The following is a 23,014-nucleotide window of genomic DNA, read 5'->3' on the forward strand; positions in this document are numbered from 1 at the left end:
TCAAAGGATTTTTTTCAGTCATTGGACATAGAAATTGGTGATTAAAAAAAAAAAAAGGCTAGGAGCAGATTATGGGATTCCCTCTTCTGAAATGAGAGACAGGAAATGAGGGGCATCACTGGTACAGACACACATATCTGGAGTGTGGGGCAGAGGGATGAGCAGATGAGCAGGGCTGCTGCCAGGGCTCTCCTAAAGCCCGTTCTCAGGCTTTAATTCAAGCCCAGCCCAAGGTGCTGCTCAGCCTTTGTTCACTATCAGCTGTTGGAGGCTGTCCACCAATGGCATCACCTATTCAGTGAAGCATGGCTTCATCGAATTTTGACATTGACACGTGTGAAACACAGCTCTGTTAGTGGTTGAAAATAATAGTCTGGATGATTTTGGGTCCAGAGTTTTAGAAGTGCAAATTTTGGTAATTCAGTTCTCTGTAATCATGGCAGCTTGAAAATTTCAGTGATGTTTCTCTTGTTGATTTTCCCCTTTATTTTTATTTCACTTAAAAAGAAACAAGCCTCCAGTCTACACTAATAATTAAATAGATGCAGTTATTTCTATACATATAATATTTTTCATAAGGAAAAATTTGTACTTAGAAGTACATGCTTTGAAAAAAGTATCTGTTGAAAACTAACATATTAATGAAAAAATATTGAATAAGAAGAGATTTCTTGAGATTATGCCTAAAAATATCAACAATTATTAACATTTAATATTCAGGAATTATATCTAATAATTTACTTTTATTGTGATGATTAACTACAAAAATTTCCTTTACCCTTTTAGGATGTCTAGTATTCTTCTCTTGTAAGCATTTTTTGTGCTTCTTTTATTTTTCTTCTTTAAGAATATTTTAAAAACAAAATAAGTAGCTCACAGTGTGCATATTTTGGTAACATTAATACTGTAGCTGATACAAATATTCTGATTTAAATTCTTTTCTGTGTCAGTGGAATTATTGCAATCATAGTTTAATCTGTGCTGTTGGTCAGGCATCTACAAAGTCTGTAAAAAGGATCTCTGATTTCCATGCAATGTGAACCAAGGTTAGTACCTCATAGTCACACCAGAAGAATTAATGTACAATATTTCATACTGTGCTGTTTCCTGAGTAATATTGGCAGAAAACCTCTGGCTCCAGCAGGCTGGAAGCTTGAGTGCTAAACTGGGACACTGTTCTCATTAAAATTATTTTAATTATACCTTTCATTAGCAATATAATGAATAAATATAAATTAAAACCATGAAATAGTGTTTAGTGTTGCTCTAAACAAGAAGGGAGCTGCCAGTTTCTAGTGAATACAGCTTGTTGAATTACTGGAAAATACAAAATACTGTGGGGATGACGGCTGCCCCTTGCCTGCCCTCAAATAGGGTATCTCAGAGCACCCACAAAATTATCTTAATGCAAAAGGCCTGCCTGACTCAGCACACCTGACACTCTCCAATGTGATAATACTATTTGCTTAAGTTCTTCATAGCAGAAACCTTTTATATATAAGTGGAAAACAAATAATAAAGCATAAATTATGATTGAGTTTTTGCAAATGTCAACAAATAAAGAAATATTAGGAACAGTTAATAAGGAATACCTTAACTTAAAAAACATCTGGTGTTGAAACTATTGTTTAAATGTCTGTACCTGTGGTGGTTATTGCACACTTAAGCTGTCAATATCTTGAAGATCTGAAATGCATGGTTAAAATATTCTCTTCATATGCATGGATTTTGAATATAAGAGCATAGATGCACACAAGAAGAATTTCTTGGAGCTGTTTCATGTTTTATTAAAACACACTTCAGTATGCTTCCTATTACCCAAGAACTTGACTCCTGTTCGCTCTACATATTTCTAAAAGAAATTTATTTTATTTTAATGTTCACTTCTTTAACTCATCCCCAGCCATATTCTCCAGTTTTACATGCCCCTGTACATAGTGAAAGAGCTGTAATCTGAGATTATATCACATGTTAAAATCCATAGACAGGAAATCCTTCCTTGGTAGTGAATAAGATTAACAAACACAATAACCTGGGTATGATGTGGGATTAGCAGGGCAATCTATTTTTAAGCATTAGAGCTCTGCTATCATTCCATTCCTTGAAAACACAGAAGAAATTGCTTCTTATTTTGGAACAGTCTAAGCCTTGAGAAATTAAAATTTAAAAAAATAAAAAGAGAGAGGGGAGAAAGAAATCCTTTTTCTTTGGGCTGCAGCTAATTTGAACTCTTGAAGTTTCCATAAATACTGTTTCCTTAATAAAGAACTGATTGATTGGTTCTAACATCCTTCAGAGACTTAAGACCTTGTTTTATAGACCTTTGCTAGGGAATTTATTCCCTGGTTTAAATCTAAAAAGTCCAGCTGTTTCCAGTGTGGAATTCTTAACGACTGAAATATTGGATTTATTTGGTAATGATAAATAGGACAGCATTTGTAGCATTAGGGGAAAATTAATTTACCAATCTGCAGTCATAGGCCTCAATCCCACATTTCAAATTCATGGAGACCATTTATGTGAAAGTCAATGCCGGCATTTTACATCATTAAAATGAACAATATGATCCATGGGATGCCAATATAACAGCTCTCCAGGACCTAAAAAATTTACTAAGAGACTTACCATCTACTCTGTTGTTGAAAATCCTTGGAAAACACTTTCATGAAGCTCCTACATATTTTTGTTTTAAAGTAGGGGCACAGGTGTGTGGGTTCACAGTTGAGTGTTACTGTTATGTTGCTTAGTAGTAAATAAACTACATTTTTTACTAATAACTTAATCTAGGCCAAGGTTTTTAATTTATTATGACATTAGTAACAGATGTCACTTGATATCCTGCTTATTATCAAAAATGTGTTAGGAAATAAATAATACACTGCACATTTTTCATCATAATAAGGTTGTTGTGTATATCTAAAAAAAATGTATTTTTGTATGAATTTATTACAGTTACAGGATGCTCTGGAGGATGATATTAGACAAACTGGTTTTCCAAACAGAAATTACTTAAGTGAAGTCCTTGAAGGCAGTGACACAATTTCATTAATTTTATAAGCATTGGTTTCAGTGAGCATTCATTTTTCACCAATTTATAGATCTTTTGAGAGAGGTTTTTTCCTTGGAACTGTGATCAGGGGAATGTGAGCAGCATAATCTCCTGCCACATGTGACTGTGATCATGGGAACAGGGTTTGAAGACTTAAGGCAAGAATACATCCACGCACATTTCAGGTATAAATACATCCATCCTGCTACAAAAACAGGGTCTTTCCTAGAAGAGGTCTGAATCTCTCCATTTGTTATCACTGTTACTCTTATACATGGAAAATTACCTTTTAGTTGGTGCCACTTTTGAATTGGAGCAACATCTCTGGGCAAATATGTGGCATTCATCACATGCAGGCAGCTACACTGAAACATGGTCATGCACACCTCTCAGTCCAAGAGCTCCTAAGGGTGTGTTAGTTACAGCTGCACAGAACTGAAAAGTCATAGAGTTATAAGATCAGATATTTATTAGCTAATTTTTTTCTTGATTTCTTCTTCCACTGATGAATATCCCACACTTTATATTGAGAATTTTGTTTTCACTTTCTAACCCCTCTTCTTCCCCCTAAACCACAAATCAGTGAAGCATGCTACAATAAAATTGTCAAAGCGTCTGTTGTATGCATTTCTGATTTAAAATAAAAAACAAGTATATATAATCCAAGTCAAACAAAATCTTTATGTAATATATGTAATTTTGCAAGTAATTAATTAATGTATCTTTTCCCTTGGAGAAGCAAAAGTATGTCTCAATTATGTATCAAAGGACTATGTTTATCAAAAAATACTTTCCTAAATCTAGTATATGGGCTTTATGACTAAGGTGCTTTATAGCTAAGTAGGTAATGACTAAGCCTGGCAAGGTTATAGGTATAATGTTATCCACATAAAACTGGAATTCATCAGGCTGAAGCTTTAAAATTTTTACGTAGCTTCAGGAACAAGAAAGTCTATTTTTCTCAAATAAACTATTGATTTACCTTATGGTTGCTGATTGTATTATAAATTATTAGGATCCTCTTTCAGTGCTTATACTCGAAGAGTTAGTTGTGTTAGCAAGAGCCTTATGGAGATTCGGTATGAAATAACAAAGGAAACTAAAGTTGCAGCAAATAGATCTGTAAGCTCTAGGTGCTCAGAAGCTTAAATTCTTGCTGTCAGAACTCTATGGACCAAAAATATGAAACTGATGTTGAGGTTTGTGCTGTTGATCACAAATCTTGGTGTGTATATATTGGACTTTGGGCAAACGTAGAGTTTCTCCTTGAGCTCCCCAATTTCTGACTAATGATTTTTTTAACTGATGATTTGACAAAATTGATGAGAAGACAAATTCGAAAGTAAATAAGGTTGTTGCAAAATGTCTGTCTTTATTGGAAGACTATAAGCCAGTCTTCTCCCTGTCAGAGGTTTAGGAAAGAAACCCACAACTAACAAACCCAAGCCCATTGGGTTTAATATTGCCATTAATATTAAACTTGGCAAGCATTATAGATAGATAGAAGTTTAGCTGCAAAGCATAAGTTGGTTATTTCTGACCTATGCTAGTCAATGTGAAATAGACACTACAGAAGCTGCATTCAAGCCAGGAATCAATCAGAATTTTAATTAGTGCCGCTAACTCTATTTTATATGAGCAGTTTCCATAACTTGCTCTCAGAAGGACAATTCCTGCACTGGCTTTTCAACTCCGTTTGTAGTCCTGTCATCCAATCCAGATGGCTTATTTAAGCTTCCATGTTGCATTTTCTGGGCCTGAAGGTTCACATAACTTGCTTTTTATGAAGACTACAGGCATTTCACCATTTAGAAAAAGAGAAACTTAGACTGAAGTAACCCATGTTGAATATTTTGTAGACTGAAGGGCAGTGGAAAATTAAAGACTCAGCAATTACTTAGGAAAATCCATCAGCGTCATGGAACTTGTTGATACTTGTCCCAGATTAATTTCACAAATTGTAATGAAAACAACACCGCTAATAAGCAAACTGCAGTGGGATTCAATGCTGAGACAATATGGCTGATGGTCAGAAGTGCTGTGTCCTTGCTTCTCCCAGTATTTACTGTATGAATTTGGTAAAGTCACTTGGCATTTCTGCATTGCTGCTTCCTTATGAGGCAGGTGGTGCTGGTTTATCTTGTAAAATTCAATGAAGCCTATTGACAAAACAGCCCAAGCTTTGTGCTAAATAATGCTTACTGTTCAGCTCTTCTGTGGTGCTTCACAAGTGTGAGAGGGAGAGCTGGAAAACTGAGCTGGCATGAAAGTGTGTGTGGCTGTAAAAGGTACAGCATCAGGTGGGCTTCCCTTTGAAGGAGGAAGTGAGGACTTGAAATATTCAGGAAGAAAACTGAGATTCAAGGTAGAAACTCAGGTTCTTTGTAAGCATGAACAAAAACATGGTAGAGAACACAAATAAGTAGTACTGCAGGTGATTTCTTTTTTATGGAGGATGTTTCTGATATTCTTATTGTGGATGTGCCCCTGTTGTAAAGTAGAGGATACTAGAGGAATTTATTCTATATCTACCACACTAAATCTGATTGTTCTTCTGTGCTTCTATCTAAAATAACAAGTATTTTCATACTAAAACTGCTGCAGTCAAGCATCCCAACTATTAGAATTTTATTGGGTTGAGTTTGCAGTTATTAAGTCAAGTGTAATCAAATTATCACACTTTTAAAGATTTTTGACTTGGGAATGCCTGAGTCTGCATTGGTGTTTCTATCAATACTGACACATGCTTGTTTTAAATGCATGAACCTCTTTAAGTTTAGGGACCTTTTCTGTCTCGAAGAGATCATCTGTGATATTATTTTTACTGATTTTCTGACTTCTCATGACCAGGAATCCATTTTAATGACAATTATGAATCTGGGAAGACAGATTAGCATTAATAAGGAAATAGGTTAAATATTCAGTATGTTGTATCTGTCACTAAATAATGGCATATTAACATTTTTAGCGAGTCTTATAAAGCAGATTTATTGTTTTATCTGTGTCTTAATTTAAGGTGTTTTTTGTTGTCATTATAAGGTAGATACATATAATCATTTTATCTCTGCACTGATATATAAGGAGATAGTGTAAAACTTTTATAGTGACCGTGTTTCACATTTTTACCCTATAAATTGCAGAGCTGGACAGACTGTGGGTGATCTTGAGGGAAGAATATTCATAAGCCTGAAGCTTTGAAATTCTTAAAATCCCATCTAAACTTTTCCCAGTTTTATCTTTAACAAAGAACTTAATGGAAAAGCTATGCAGGAATAGCAATAAAGAATACATTGCAGTGCATGACATTCCATTTCCTTGGAGCTGGGGAGATTAATGAACTTGCCTGTAGGTTGGTGCTACCTCTGGTGTTACAGAAATAAAGTGCCCATAACTATAATGCAGACTCTGCCTTGGTCAAAGGCAGCCTTCCTTTCAGATAGGTTCTTTTGGATCATTTTTCTTTCTGGTTTTCACTGTATTAGCATGCCAGCATTTTAAGGATGTTAAAGAGTAATTGATTCTAGCCACAAAATGTGGATTTAATTTCATTCATGTGAAGATTAATCCCTGAATATTCAAAATCGGGTATCTAAGGTTAGGTACTTAAAATTTAGATACATAAATGTGTGATCTGATTTTGAAAGTAACTCTTGAAAAGAAATTAACATTTAAAATTAACTACCTCTGAAATGGCACATTATAGCTATGGTATGAAACTCTAAGGACTACAGGAAGGGAACATGTTGCTTCCAAAGGCTTAGAAATTAATCAAAATAAGCTAGTGAGGATGAGGTTCAAGGAAGTATTTCCAACATTAAGTTATAATTAGACATCACATTTCCACAATTCTCATGTGGGATTTTTATTTTAATTTTTTATTTTAATGTTTTGTCCCAATTTTCCAATTTATTTATTTATTATTTTTAAATTCAGTGAACTTACTTCCTTTTACAATCTGTAGTATATGAACAAGATTTCCAGGCAGGCTTCTCATGTTGCTCTTGAGCAATGTTCATTGCACAGCTTTTTGTAAACTCTGTGTTGACTTCACCTGCAGGCCATTAGGGGAACCTCTTTCCCTCAATGAAATTAAGAACATTTTAAATGTCATTTTTAGTATGCAATTGGGAAAATAGTATTCAAATATGTACAAATAAGTTTAAAAACTTACCTTCTAGGCATGTAACTTTTTCTTAATTCAGTTCAAAACAAAGTTCAGAGTGTCCCAGATGGTAAGTAAGGTGTGTTGTCAGCTGCTCTCTGGATGTTTAAAGAGAAAGAGGGTTTTTTTATATTTTTATGATCTATTGGGTATTTTCCTAAGAGATGGGAATTTACTTTTCACCAAACAAACCTTTACTTGACTAAAACTCAGCACAACTGCAACAGTTGGGAACGTGATTTCCCCATCTAGGCTTTTTTGAAATAAACCAGCAAATCATTTAGATTTTTTCAGTTTCTCGGTTGTAGTGGCTATTTTTTTTTCATTTTCACCATGGCTCTGCACATATCAGGATCCTCCAGACATAGAAATGTTCATTTTTCCACATTTGAAATTAAGAAGGAAGAAGTGAGAGGAAAAAAATTATGATGATTTGTGTGAGAAGTCAGTGAGTTTCTTTGAAATATTAATAGCAAAATTTTAGAAATTTTGAGTGGATTAGATGGACTATGTTAAATATCTCTGTTCATATCTTGTACTCAGTGAAGACTCAAAAGTGAAAATAGTAAATATCATGTTTTTCATTTCAAGAATACTATTTTAGGAAAGAAAACTACATACAGCTGAAACTATTGCATGTTGTTTTATCTCCTTAAAAAAGCAAAGCCTTAGCAAAGCCTTATCCCAATGTATCTCACCAGTAGGAGAGGGGATATATAAAGGAAGAAAGTGCACAAAAACAGACACAGGGCTCAGATTATTCGAGGATGCCTGGGAAGAGTTAAATATTGCTGTAATACTCTCGGAAGACAATAAATACAAAGAAAATGCATAGAATAGTATTGCAGGCAACAAAGTTTTCCCTTTATTTTACTTAATAGCAGTGGGCATCCCTGCACTGGAGCAACCAAAGAGCAGAACAAACATTAGAAGGCCTTTCACAGCTTTGTCTGGGACCTTCCTTTCTTATGACACTCTCCTGAAATAGTAAGAGCTGCAATGAGCATGCAAATTATCAATGCTGAATTAGTCACACATATAAAATAACCCTTAATGTACTTCTAGCTAAGGATTTTATTGACTTTTCAGCTACAAAATAGTCTGCAATGAATTTATTCTTAGCATACAAATGCTTTTTGCCTTGAAGTATTCTTATCACAAAGCTTCAGATTTATCATTTTTCCACCTTATTGCACATTATAGGAACCAGGTATGCCTAAAAAAAGTTCAGCTTTCATCCTTCAATGAGTTAATTAGGCTAAAGTAAAAGAGAAGCATTATCGAGGTGTGGAAATGAATTTGTTGTCTTTTTTCCATGAAATCAGGCACATCATTACAGAGCTGAGTGCCAAGATGTTAATTTCCTTGCTCCACGAGGATTTACAGGCACTGCCAAACTGTCTGTTCTTATCAAACTTTACTTGGTTGCAAATGAACAAAAGATTTTAGATCAAATTTCACTGTTTAAAGCAATTTGATTAATTAGTAGACATGGATTAGATAATGGAATATAACTCACACTCTAAAGCATGGAATAATAGCTTGTAAAATTACTGAGGAACACGAGAAAAAAATTCTTAAAATTTTGTACCTCTCAGAATTTCTACTGCTTACTAATACTGTGAGGTACAAAATGGAAATATATAATTAACTTTTCTCAGGTTTCCAAGAGGCATCATTATTTCTGCCTATGAAAAAAAAAAAAAAATAACAGCCCTCTGGCTCTGTATTTCTTGGCACAGCATCCTGCCAGGGGATGTGCCAAGTAAGCCTGGACAAGGTTAGATTTGCACAGCGAGAAGTCCCCAGTCAGTCCCAGCACTAAACACCATGAGATATTGAAGAGACAGAGCCTGAGGACAGCCTGAGTCACAGAGGGCTGTGCCTGGCACCAGCTTTTGTCCTCTCACTGGGATGGGCAGTGTCCCCCTGTGGGGTGAGGGCACAGCACCCTCTGTCCCCCCTGTCCCCAATGCATTTCTGCTTCAAGCCAGAATGTTCTTAGCCCCAGGAAGGGGCATCACACCTCAGGGTTGCCCACAGCCTTTCATAAATGGCCTATGAAAGATAGCAAGACGGCATGATTGGAGGTGTCTGAAAAGCAAAAGGTTTTAATAAAGCTGGAAATAACAAACTGTACAAAACAAAAGTGTAAAAGCTCTGCACAGTGCAGGGAAGACCCACACACCTGCTATCACACCCCAAAAATGCTCTGAGAGTCTCTGTGCTCTCCTTTAAGTATTTAACCATTTAGGAGGGGTTCTTGGTATTTGCCCAACAGAAATAGCTACAGGGCTTGAGTTACGTGTCAAGGATCCAGCAGGTGCCTTGGTCCTGGCACAAGGCAAATTACCTTGAGAAGAGCATCCAAGTTTCTGGTTCTTTGCCTTAGAAGTGAAACAAGGAATGAAACCCAAATCCTTTCCTAATGTGGGAACACCTGCCAGGGTGTGGGGGTGCATTGCTACAGGTCCTTTCTGTCCCCCTGGCTCTCTGGAATGCTGGGTTTGGACAAAAGCCTTATCTCACCCTGTGCCAGCCCTGGGAGGTGCCTGCTGGCCACTGGCTCCACGGGCTTCCCACGCAGACTTCACACACAAACTTCTGCATGGAACAAAGTTTTGCCTTTGAGTCTCCCAGGGGAAGAATTTTGAAGAGTGAGGTATTTACAGTTTGGTACAAAAAGGCATGGCCTGGTAGTTTGATGCTAAAAGGCACTCATAGCAACTTTGGGGAGAGTAGGGTAGTGTGGGGTCTGGGCTGTGGGATGGAAATATTAAACCAACTGGTCCCAGCTTGCTACATCAGAAGATTTGGGAAAATCCCAAAGTCAAGATTCTTAAAATTTCATTAGGGCAGAGAGATTAAGCACTACCTGTAAATTTCTTGGAGCATATGAAATCCCTTGAAAGGATGATGATGATGCCTGTTTGTCTTTTTTCCCCCCAGAGTAATCTCTGAAGGATCTCAGCCAACACAACTGCAAACCCTCCAGCTGAATTGAAGTGTTGGGACTTGAAGTATCCTGCACCTAAAGGGAGAGGAGCATCAAAGGTCGTGTCTCTGTGGTTTTGAGAGTGTGTCTATGCCAGGAGGCCTACGGAAAGGTAGGTTGTAATGCATGAGTGCTGTTTATTTTCCTTTTGTCATCCTTGATATGGCAATTTATATTTTTACATAACTTTGGCAGATATTTCTCTTCCAGAACTGTGGCTCTACACATAGTAGGTCGGTAAATCTCCCTCTTATGGTTAGGCCAAGAAATTTGGTTTTAAAACTCTAAGCAAAGCATATCCTGGGGGGAAAAAAAAGCCTTTTCTGCATGATTGTTTGTAAATAGCCAGATTAAAAAAATTGCTCTAGATTTCCTGTGTGGTAATTGAAACACTGTATACTGTCTGAAGGAATATGCTCCAATGAGAAGGAATTTCTTGTTTCCACCAGGCAAAATCTTGGGTTTAAAGAAGCAGTGTCTTTTGGTTGGCAGAAAGAAGCCTTTCACTACTGCTGGTATGAATGATGTAAATGGAAAACAGACGAGTCTGACATCAGTAACTGGTTGCCATAGGCAGGACTTCTCTCCAGAATCTCCATGATAAGGCTTCCTACTGCTTCTAATTCCTCCGTTCTATTTTGTGTCTTTTGTTGAAAAAGCCCTCATACACTTTTCCTGACAGTTTGGCGCAATCCTGTGCTGCACATCTAAATGATGAGACCAATTTATTTTCTAAGGCAGGCAAATAATTGACTGAAAATATTTGCTAGATTATCCCATAATTTTGATAAAGGGAGTGAGAAGTCTTTGAGCAATTTTTGTAGCAGCTTCTCCTGCTGAAGGAAATAATGTGGAAATGTACCTCTTTGGGGATGTGAAAAGGAGAAGGAAGTACCAAGATTTTCTCTTGTGATGTTGATGATTTGTACAACTTATTTCATGTGCTGCAAGATGCTGATCAGGGAAAGTCCACGTTTCCCTGGAAATTTGATGTTTTTCAGAGCTGATGTAGAGTGAGGAGGTTTGACCTCTTTTCCTTCTATGTCTATTCTGACTGAATGTGCTCTGTCTAAAAATCGTAAAATCTAAATCACTAAAAGAACTTTAGTGATTTTTTTTTCATTTGACTTGCTAATTAGGGAGTTTGAAAACACTTTTAATTATCCCTTTTTGTTTGGGATAGTGTTCACCACTGCCTGTGATTTGAAGCCAGTGGAATAAAAGCAGCAGAGGATTTGTCTGGTTATGGTTTGGAAGCAAGAATAGACTTAGCGTGAAAGCTCTTCCCTTTGATTTGGAGTTAAAGACATCCAGTGGTTTTCATGCTAGTCTGAGAAATAATGTGAAGTCATGCTGTTCCCGCTTAAAAGAATATGGAATATTCTTTCCTTTTTATATTTGAGAATTTTTATATTGTAGTAAATATTTTTTCCAGGTAGTGCCTTAAGAATAACCTTCCTTTGAAATTCAATGGTTTATAAATAAGCAGTTAGACTGCAATGATGAAAAACCAAAATATGTGACCTTTTCTGAGTGGATACTAATATTTATTCAGGGTTATTTCCTAGCCAAGAGTTTCCTACCTAATGAGTTAAGTTAAAAAATTAGTGTCTTACCAGTCAACCAGCAGTTTCAGGACAGAGGTAAGCAGTCAATTACTGTTGTAATGCTTCTGTTGTATATTGGGTCAAAGCAATTTGTAATTATAACTTCTCTTTCAGTTTATGGTATGAATGTCTATGCCATGTAAAACAATTCTGCATGGGTTTATCAAAAATAAAAACATGTCTGGAAAGGCAGCAAACATATTGTAGAAGAGCTTCAGGTTTTCCTGAATTTATTTATGCTGTACAGGAACAACATAAGGTTATTATATCCAGTGGTGCACAAAGAATTCAGGGATCTGGACTCAAGCTCTTTCAATTAGGAACTACTCCACAAAAAGTGCATTGCTAAGAGTTGTACTGGAATATAACAGGATTCAAGTTAGATCAGGTGATTTCAATTGGGAAAAGAGGTTAGAAGAAAAAACATGATTGTATTGCTAGAAGAATTAACCTGATACATGGATGATACAGGTATTTTTTGTAGGGCCTTCATTTGGTGTGAATTTGTAGAAATCTTTACAAAATGCTATTGTTTAAAACATTCATATTTCTTGTACTTCTGTAAATTTTCATTCTGCATCTGGAACTTGAGGTCAGAGCGGCTCAACTGACAATTTGAAGTAATTCCTGATAGACTGCTTGCATTCTGGAAAGTTTGGTGATGGAACTGGCTGTGACAGAGAATTGCTGTTACCCCATTTTTTGACTTCTTTCCTGATGTTTTTGTCTGTCATTTCCATAACTTTCAGATCTGGTTTAAACGCAGGAGAGGTGATGCTTCACCAAAGCAGTGTCTTTTCCTTTCTTTAATTTTTTTTTTCCATATTAAGTTGAGTAACTGTGTGGCTGCCCTAAATTGTGCATTAGCCAGGCTGCTGCTGGCAATGCTTCGTTTCGCTCCTACCTGTATCTGAAGGAGAGTGACATTCACAGCAGAGGCAAAGAGTTTTTCAGCTTTCCACAGAATAGGCCCTGTCTGTAAGGCTTAGACCAACAGCAGCATCAGCCTGTTAGGAGCTGGGATCTACTGCACAGCCATGTAAAGTGATCATGGTGTCTGCACCTCCAGCAGGAACCTAAAGAAAATCATAACCCCACTCATCAGGTCTGATTATTATAACTTTATTGTCTGGACTTGTTCTTAAATCTTTGAAGTGCTTTGGCTCTTTTTCTCCCTCTTCATTTTCAATGGTAGTATACCAGGCTGGAGAAGGCCTCAAGGATCAGCTGCTCCAGAGTTTTCCTGGCAAAATTGGAGTCTAGACAAGATGGCCCTGCACCCTGTCTAGCCAAATCCCAAGTGCCCAAGGTCACTGTCCTGAGGAGGTGATTCCAAAGGGCAATATTTCTCATTGTGAGAATTCCCTGTCAGAGAGCATCTTGAAAATGCACAACTCACCTTCTTTATGTGGGAATGAAAAGTGTTTTGTGCCATGGTCAGAACAAAATGTTCCTTAAGGCACATTGCCTAATGCTGCAAAATGGTAAGGAAATGGTAAGGAAACCACCTGTAAGTGAGAGGATATACACACTGTCCTTCTAGGATCTAAGGGAAGAGAAGGAAAGCAGTGAAATTACAATGACAATTGTTTTAAATGTAAGTTGTTGTTATTTTCATCATGGCCATCAATATATTAGTTTAAATAATAAATGTGTATTTTGGACAATGTGCCAAGTGTGAAAGAAAAAGCTGTTCTAATAGCACATTTTATTGCTGAAATAACTAGTAGAGCTAAGGAAGAAAACTTGTTATTAGAAGAAAAGTTTCAAACAGATCATGCCATGCTGCATTTACAGCAGCTTGGCTTTTGTCAGTAATCAGTTTTTTAAGAGGGTAGATGATTGTGTTTGCAGAAGGCCAAGGAAGCCTACTTACTCAGTCCTGTTCAGTTATCAGCAATGACATGAGGGGTTGTACTATGTACCTGAACTCTCACAAAACTTAGTCTGAGGTTCTGAAATTCAAGGAACCGTCTTCAGGCAAGGAGATTAATGAATATTTCACTGAGACTGTTCTAATGAATACTATAGTCAAAATCCTTTGTTTCAGTTTACCAGATTCATTTCTCAGGCTACTTTGTCTAAATTATGTCTGATTCTAACAAAAGGGGCATTTTCTGTCCTATGGTTGGGCTCTCAGGGCAAACTTAAGGAAAACGTGATTCTCCTACAATTAACATAGGAAAATGAGTAAAGGTTCCTTTCACAGAGCTGCCTGAGAGGAGAAAGGGCCTGTCGGTTAAAGAACTGCCACAATTAAAATGTGTGGTGTTTTCACTTACATTTATAGGTTAAATGCTCCTATATCTTACTCGATATTTCTGTGTAATGTTTAGCAATACAGCGAATGAGTCAAACTACTCTTCAGAAATGGATTATAAAATAGTGCAAACCAGAGACTTCAGTGAGATTCTGAAGACCAAGGCATGGGTTTATGGGCTTATTTTGCTTATTGCTACTTAGGAAAAAAGCCTTTTTTCTTAATTTCTCTCAATATTTCTTTGATGTATTACATTACGTATTCTGATTAATTAAATACATGAGCAAAAATATAAATTTTACTCTGAAAACAACTTGTGTATAGAATAGATTATACTTATTTAATGCATTCTTTTACCAAGATAGGAAAAAAAATTAAAAATCCAGTACTGCAAATCCTTTAATGAGAATTTAGAGTGTATTTTATATTCTAAAGATACTATATCATAGACATTGTTCAAAAATATGTTACCTGTACTTTTTCCTGTTACAGAACAAATATGGGATGGAAATGAAACAAGTTGCAGAGTCACCAGATTGGCAGAGGAAGGCCAGCACAGGCTCATAGCCATGCTGGGTACGCTTGCCTGGTATCTGCTCAGCTGAGTCATTGACCTGGAGCCCTGGCAGTGCAGCACTGCCAGGCCCAGTGGGAACGCTGGCACAATCATATAACCAGGTTTAGGAACTGAGAATTTCAAGTCTGGGTCATGTCAAGTCTGTCCATATCTGTGTGTCCATCCCTCTCCCTCCTCACCAAAAATCATTTTAAGGAAAATGATTAACATGCACACCACCTACACAGATTTCCTCTCATGCTGTAGAAAAATGAAATGAAAAGTGAAATGAAAATTTCAGTTGTCTTAGTTAATTAGCTTATCCTTCTTTTTTCTTCCTAAAGAACTTATTGACCATCTGATTTTGAAGGTGAGTTCTGTGTGTAGAAAATTAGTGGAAGTTTAGCAAGACACCAAGCATTGTTTAAAGGACTTGGGAAAGTCTCTTGTACAAAGGGATCTCTGAAATATATTATTGTTATTATTAGCTTTAAAATATCATTATTTTTAGACTACCTTTCTGGAATCCTTTGAACTCAATCCTAAACAATATATTTAATTACTGCAACAACTGTGCATGCAGTTTAGATGTGTCAGGTGAACTTAGCTTAGTTTTGTAAATTAATTTTTCCTGAATCTTGTTGCTCTCTAAAATCACAGCGGAGTAAACAGAACACATACAGAACAAAAATGCCCAGCCAAGTACTACTTCTGAATAAAATAATCCTAGGAATGTGGGAACTGCTTCAAGCTTCAGGTCTTTTCACCTAGAAATACTAGGAAATATTTTAGCCATTTTTGTGACCACGTGATATTTCTCTTCACAGTTTCAGTAGTGTGAAGTTCAAAAGAATAATAAATAGAGATGGTATCTATTCATAGTAGAATAGTATTCTAGTATCTTCTAGTTTGAAGAAAATAGTCTTTACTGATATCATCAGTTGCGGTTAAAGCAAAACTTATACTCAGATCATTAATGATGCTCATAGTGACAGACAAAGCTCACGGAATAAATAGACAGGAGACATGAAAGGAGACACTGGAAAGGGAGATGGAGATATTGGGTTGTAGCAGAACCAGAAATAGGTTTTGATTTTTACATTCCTCTGACAATATTCTACTATATCACTTTTATATTCATGTGAGTGCTCTGAGGTTTCAGCTGGATTTCTGGGATGCTTATTTTAATACATGGGATAATAAAGTGGGAGATTACCTTAGTGTGGAAAATTACCCAAATAGATAAAACCTCAGCCACGTAATGCCACAGAATCAATTTAAAATCAATAGTAATCTTATTAATTTTACATGATTACTAAAAATACGTGAAAAGGTACTGAACATAATTTTTTCCTCTGCATTATAATGAATGCAGAGAAAAAACAGGGTGTTTTCAAATCAGAACATGAGTAAAGTGTATTTTTACACCTGTGAAGAAAAAAATGGAAGCATTTGTTAATAAAATCTAGGACAGTTCACCATGGAAAACAAGATGCAGATGTTCTCAGATGTAAAGGTGTTGCAATGTGCTCTGCTTGTTGTGTGTGCTCTGGGTTGCTGATTTGCACAACTGAACTCTATCAGAATGAAATAAATGAAGATAGAGGAGTGCTCCCTCAGACAACCAGAACAGCCACTCACTTGTTTTTGCAGGCAATATTAGATATGTGGGCAACTGGATTTTGAAAACCAGTTGAGACTGGAGATATTTGCAGATTTCTGTTGTGTAAAAGAAAAGGAATAAATTCTTTGTTAAGCCACTTGATAAACATGGAAATTATTCTATGGACTCAGGGCCTGTCAGTCACTCGAGTGGTGCAGGTTCTACAGATACATAAAAGCAGATACAGAAATCATTGCAGTGAAAAGTTGTGAAGTGATTTTTGGTTCAACTCTTCCGTTAGTTTGTGCTAGTACACATGTGTTGTAAAGTAGCTTTGTTACAGGAGGTATATTGAAGAACATGTTAAAAATGTTTGTTTCATTTGCTTCATGATTTAGGGATTGTCCTGATTGTTTTAATGCTCCCTTCAAAGGCATCATACACACTGCATAGTTCAATGTTGCAACCTCAAATTCTTGAACAAATAAAAATATGAAAGCCCTAAATATTAAAGAATCTGTTGATTAAGCCAGAGCTTCCAGTGCTTAGAGCTGTGCATATGCACATTATTCTCTGAAAGCAAAACCCTACCCAGATTGTGGAGTACTAAATTTTGGTTGTGTACAAGGGCTGAGAAGGTAGTTCATCATGTTGCTGATGTAAAAATAAAATTTTACAAACAAATGTCCAGTTTATTCTTTATTATCAAGGAAATTCTACAGCAACCAAAAGTAAACCTTTAACCTGATTACAGCCGAATGAATTATCTCTATTTGGAGTACTAAAAGCCAAGGTCTTCATTATTATGGGAAAGAATCTACTCATAAAAGAGATTTAATATCATTTCCTAACTAATTGATGACAGAAAACTTGGTAGAGAAAATTTGTGAAGTCACTTTCTATTTCTTACCTTTGTCAATGTCTCCTTGGGATAGAACAAAAACTGACTTTATCATGTTCTAATCCCTAGAACATTCAGCTTTCTGTTAGAAACAACTTCTGCATGTTTTGACCTTGTTTTTGAGGAATTCTGGATTATATTGGATGTAAAAGTCATCTTTCTATGTAAGAATGGGAAGGAAAGAGAACAAAATAGTCTCTGAAAAATTTTAAATATCTAGATATAGGGGAAAAAGGTTAATTTTTTAAAAAATAACATTAAAAATTATTCTTTTTAAACAACAACAAAATCATTGCAATAGACTAAACAAGCCTGTTTTGACTGAAAATATATTGTTTATTCGTGCTGATGAAGTGTTCTTCATAATGAGGTTAGAGAGGCAGTTAGCCCTTAGTCTCTTATCTCTGTCTGGCTTAGGAGTGGAAATCTCAGTTATTGTGTTTTTCAAATTGAAGTATTTTTTCCATTTCCGAAACAATGATGTTGATCAAGCTGTGAGGTTAGTTGATGACAGTGTACTGTACTGCAATCCCTTCGCAATATTCTTTTTATGATTAGAGAAAACAAACACGGGTGACTTCATGAATCAATAAAGCGTTTTCAGTGTGCCAGTAGCAGTGCTCTGGTCATTCAAGTAGATAAACTCAGACTGGAATATTCTCTGGAAAATATTGTTAAGTGCCACATCAGGTTCCTAACCACCGTGACAAATGCTAAAAAGTCTGGAGAAAGTGTCTTAGCCTACCCTTTGGAATGTGTGTATTGCTTTTACATTTTCATCCTTTATGCACATTTGACATATGCAGCCAGTGGTGTTTTACTCCCTTCTCCTACAAATTAAATAATCAATGGCAATTAGTGATCTTGGTCTTTCTCCCTTTCAGCATGTCAGTCCAGCTACTGAAAAAACTATAGAACTCAACTTTATTAATTTTTGTATCTCTTAAAAAAAAGTATTATTTTCAGTATAGCAACAGAAGTAAAAAAAATGCCAGTTTTGAATTATATGTAATTTTCATTTGTAGCTGCCAGGCACTCCACCTGAGTTTTCTTTGTTTTTAAAGCACTTCAAGTGGTTTTTGTTTCTTTCTTTACAGAAGATTTTCTGAACTCTGAAGAACAAACAGCAACAACAAACCCTAAACAGTGTTTTAAATTGACATTTAGTAAATCACAATTGCTGCATTTCATCATGAACTCTAAAAACAAACTACAAAAAACTTTAATCTTAATACGGAAGATAATATAAGTACAATGCTTTTTCACTGCTTTTTACTTATGCAAGTGTTGATTGTATATTTAAAGGTCTGTTAGTTATTTTATGTTTCTTGATAGTAAAGGCAGATTTGAGTTGTGCTTATATTAATTACAAAAAATCATTATAAAACTCAGGATCATATCCAGCCACAACACTTTTTTAATTAATAGCCTATGTTTTATAAAACATTTTTTAGCTTTTTAATTAATAGCCTAAGATTTATAAAGCTTATGTCTAAACTTTATAAAACATAGAGTATTAATTAAGTTTTTTGGCTATTAATCACAAAAATTGGGCCATCAATTAAAAAAAATTCTTCTTTTGTTCTTTTCTTGAGACTGATGCAGCAATTTATGAACATTTTTGGCAGAGAACCCTGAAAATTTGTTTCATTAATACAGATGCACTTAATATGGGGTTTTCCACTATCTTCTCTATGCTGTGGTGGGTGTTGCTCTATTGGCTGGTTCATTTGTCAGCCGAAGTGCCACACAGAAGGAGAAGTGGCAGCCTTGGAAGGACTTTAGTGGCCCATTAGCACGTGTGTTGTCCTCACAGTGCAAGGAGAGGCTGCACCTGCCCTGGGAAGGACAGGAGTGCTGCTTCTGACACCCCCTGCTCCACTGCATTCTGGTAGCTCTAATGCTTAGTTACTGAAGGAGAAAGGGATCAGAGACCTGAAGGAAATGAGAGGATTCATTTGTTAAATTTGATAACATTGCAGGGGGCAATCCCAGTGACTGCAGTGAAGTTGCTAGAATACAAAAAATCACTCTACTGAAACTTTTACTGTCAAGGGCTCTCTCTGTGGTCGGTCTTCAGCACCTCCTTGTCACTGAGGTTTCCCTGAGCTTTCCTTGAATGCATAAAATAAATGGCATTGTAGGAGAAAGAGAAAACAGGTGATGCTAGATAAGTTTCTCTGTCATCTATTGCAGAGATGTCTAAGCTTTTCCACATGGATTATGTGTGTATAAAATAGATTAAGCCACGCAGAATGCTAAATACTCTGAAACAGGTAGCACATGAAGCTTTGGACTTGGTTCAGTCTAGAAAATGATGTATGTTGGCCTATGCAAGCATACTTATACATGATGATATTATATATGTATGTACCATTGCCATATGTATTTAGAGATATATATGTGGTTGAATTCGTGTGCACGTGGGTAAACTTATTTTGTTGAAGTCTGGAGATTGAGTCAAGCCATTGGTATAATACCCTGTTTTTGTGAGAATAACATGAGAAAGTGGAGGCCTCATATATACATGTGTGGCAACATCTGCTTTTGCCACCCCCTTGAGAAATTAAAATATAACAGGAGGGAAGGAACATCTGTCCTCTGTACATCATCCGTGCAAGCAGCATGTCCTGAGCGGCCCAGAGCGCAGCAGCCTGGCACACTGTGCAGCTCCTGGGGAAACACTGCACAGCAAAGCAGGAAATGTGCTCCTTGCCAAGGGAGCTCCAGAGCTGTGTGAGCCTTCCTTGGTGCTCATGGCCACAGCTCATCCCTGGAACACTCAAAATGCTGGGGCTGGTTAAGGCCGCTGGACCTTGCTGCTGTAGGGTTGTAACTCAAGGAATGCAAAATGAGAAAAGGGAGTTAAATTCCATGGAACAGTCAGATTGTCCTTTCAGGCACTGCTGCTTTGAAGTTCATTTCATCAATAGTAAGACCTGTGTCTTGCTAGAACCAACCTCTTGCATTTGTTGTCCTTTACTGATACAAAAACTAGCACAAAGCCTTCTTTTGTCATTTTCTGTCAAACTTAATCTAAAAAAAACAATTTTTTGTACAACTTTAGTGATTTTGAACATATTCTTATGTTACGTATTCATGTAAGGAGGGATAAAGAAGGAGCAGTGTGAGACAAGTGGCATCAGTGGCCCGTGCACTGTATTGTTACATTAACAGGGTGTGCACATCAGTATCCAAAGGCTGATTCCCAAGAGGAGGCCTTGTCAGTGAAATCTGTGCTCCTGCAGAACATGAGTGATGCCTACTGGTGTTGAACAAGTGGTTGAGGCTATAGTTCCTACAGTATGGGAGGAGATGGAGAGTATGAAAAATGTTCTCCTGGTCCCCTGTGTTGACAATTCTGTGATGTACGTTTGCAGGTCAAATTCCTTCTGGTGAAATAAATTCTTATTTTTTAAATTTTTGTTTAAGAGATCTCCTCAACATCTTCTACTGAACCTGGAAGACAGGAAATTTTTCTTGTGCTCTATTTAAAAACAGAAGTAGATAGATAGACAGATATATATCCTCTTCTCTGCTGTAATTATAACTTCAGATTGGGAATTGCCGTTCTGAATATTACCTTTATATTATTGCAGGGAATAATACTTCATGGTTCTTATAAATTTGGTCATGTTTTTTTGGTAAGTAAATGTGATCACCATTGTGATTTCACAGTTGAAATACAGCTGAAAATTACTTCATAACTATTCTCTAAATCTCAATAGGCCTTTGCATATTTCTGCTGTGCAGGATGTGAAAAGGGACTGTGGAAAACCAAGTATTTTTTGGACTCAGTGACATAGGTTACTGTTCTTGAAGCTGACTGTTAACTTACCAACCTGTTGTCTAAAAAGTGTTGTTTGATTTGCTATCCTTGTCACTGTCATGGAGTTTGCTTTTGGAGTATCTTAAAAAAATTATTTCCAGTGACATTTCTGCATCCTTCTGTAGCCATTCAAAGTTAGATTTGTTCTGAGGCCCTTTGTAGAACAGCGCTGACTGAAGGTCTGTCCCAGGGTGTCTATTTGGTAATTAATAAATCTGACCACAACTCTGAGAGCAGGCACTGGAGGTGTCTTCAGATCCTTGTGTTGAGGTGGCATCAACTTTCCTGAGACATCTTACAGAGGACCTTGTAGGTTCTGGGGTCCTTTTTAATTGCAGTAGGACAGGCAGCTCCAATTCCCTGGCTGAGTAAGTACTCGGTGCATGTTCTGTGCCTGTGTCCTTGCTGGCACAGGACCTTTCACTTTTGGTGACTACAGCCTGATTTCAGGACACATGGGATGAGTCAGGAGCAGTAATGGGACTGGCTGTGAAGTTTTTGGCAAATTTTCTGGCTCAGTCTCTTCCACAGGGAAATATTATTTGCCCATAAAATATAAGATAGACCTCTAGAGTTAGACCTCAGAGAATTTGCTTCTGATGCTTAAATCACAACAGCCCTTTGCTAACATGCAAGTCTCACTCATCTAGTTCTTTTTAGGTTATGTCCAAATGAAATCGTTGAAGACCTCTAAATTTGGCAGACAATTTATTAAAGGAAGCCCTTTCCCTGCTTATATTTTCTTTTTTTTTCCACACTAGAAGATAAACAGGTAGACTCTACCATTTCAAACTCATTACTACATCTTGGTGCTGAAAGCCGAGGCAAGATTTTTTTCACTAATTGTGACAAATAGATATTGGCAGAAGAGACAGGCTTGTCTTGATTCTACAAAATCCAACATTTTTTAATGATCTGTGCGATGTCTGAATATTGAATTTTTAGACAGTAGGTCTTAGCAGCTGAAAGCTGCTTTTAAAAACCACAAAAATGGGTAAAATGTGAATTTCTCAGTAGTATTTATTTTTTCTTTATGTTCTAGCAATTCAACTTCTGCAGGATAAGTACACAGCATTTACAGTGCAACTGATAAGTTTTACTTTCTGAACAAGCTGATGTGTCAAGTATCTAACGGATTAAGAATTTCTTCATAATTTTACAGTAAACTGGCCACACATTTTGGTGAGCACATGAATAGGCAAATATAATTGTATGCCAGAATGGAGGGGTTTATTTAATTTTATTTCTGCCATCACCAAGTAAGGTCTCTGTTGTGATAGGCCCCTGATTGCTCCATTGAGTCCCTGCCATTCTGTCTTCAGCTGGCCACTTAAGCAAAGGGTTAATTCAGTTTTGGTTCCTTATTCTGTCATTGCTGCTTCTTTCCTTTTCTCTGTGATTTAAACAGAATACTTCAGCCTCACAGCTGTCAATCTGTCAGTTTTCATGAGTGCTAAATACACTGGGGAAAAAAGGCAATTTATTACATTTTCACAACTGAGGAAGAATGGATGGCTCAGGAGATTGGTAATGAGCCTGGATGTGGAAGTTACAGATCCAGCATAGAGCTACACATGCTGCTATCAAATTCAAAGATATATCTGCAGAGACATTGCATAGATTGCACCAAAGAAGCTAAAGTTGGAATGCTCTTGATGGGACTTGATTTTCTTGCACATGATTGCAGTAAATTTAAACTGAAACCCCTTGAAGTCCAAGCTTAACAAACAAAATTTTTGTCGTAGGTGCCTTTCCAAGCTGTTCATTCAGCAACCTACTGCAGATGGATCTAGTGCAGAGTCACTTCTCTTGGCTTCAGTTTTTCTTAACAGTCAGCTCGCATACGTGTGATATAAAGTTGATTATTTAGAACATTTTGGTGTATTGTATGATGGCATAGTGCCAGTCCAAAGAAAAGATGTGAGACCAGACTGCCATTCATAAATAACAAAAATTATATTTTCAAGGAAATGTTTAAATTTTTTTTCCCCTGTGGAAAGTTGAGTTTACAATATTTTCAAGACTTTTTTGATCATATTATTAGGGATTTTT

At 36.6% G+C, this 23,014-nt stretch overlaps 1 protein-coding gene across 1 annotated transcript in view; it reads left to right on the plus strand.

The window, feature by feature from the left end:
- Positions 1-23,014, plus strand: part of NRG3 (neuregulin 3) — a 490,307-nt gene that overhangs the window by 13,786 nt on the left and 453,507 nt on the right. Inside the window, exon 2 of the mRNA XM_063405996.1 lies at positions 10,161-10,318. The gene's annotated coding sequence lies outside the window, so the exon portion shown is untranslated. The remainder of the gene's footprint in view (positions 1-10,160; positions 10,319-23,014) is intronic.

Source organism: Prinia subflava, chromosome 9 (genome assembly GCF_021018805.1).
Source record: "Prinia subflava isolate CZ2003 ecotype Zambia chromosome 9, Cam_Psub_1.2, whole genome shotgun sequence".
NCBI classification, from domain to species: Eukaryota; Metazoa; Chordata; class Aves; order Passeriformes; family Cisticolidae; genus Prinia; species Prinia subflava.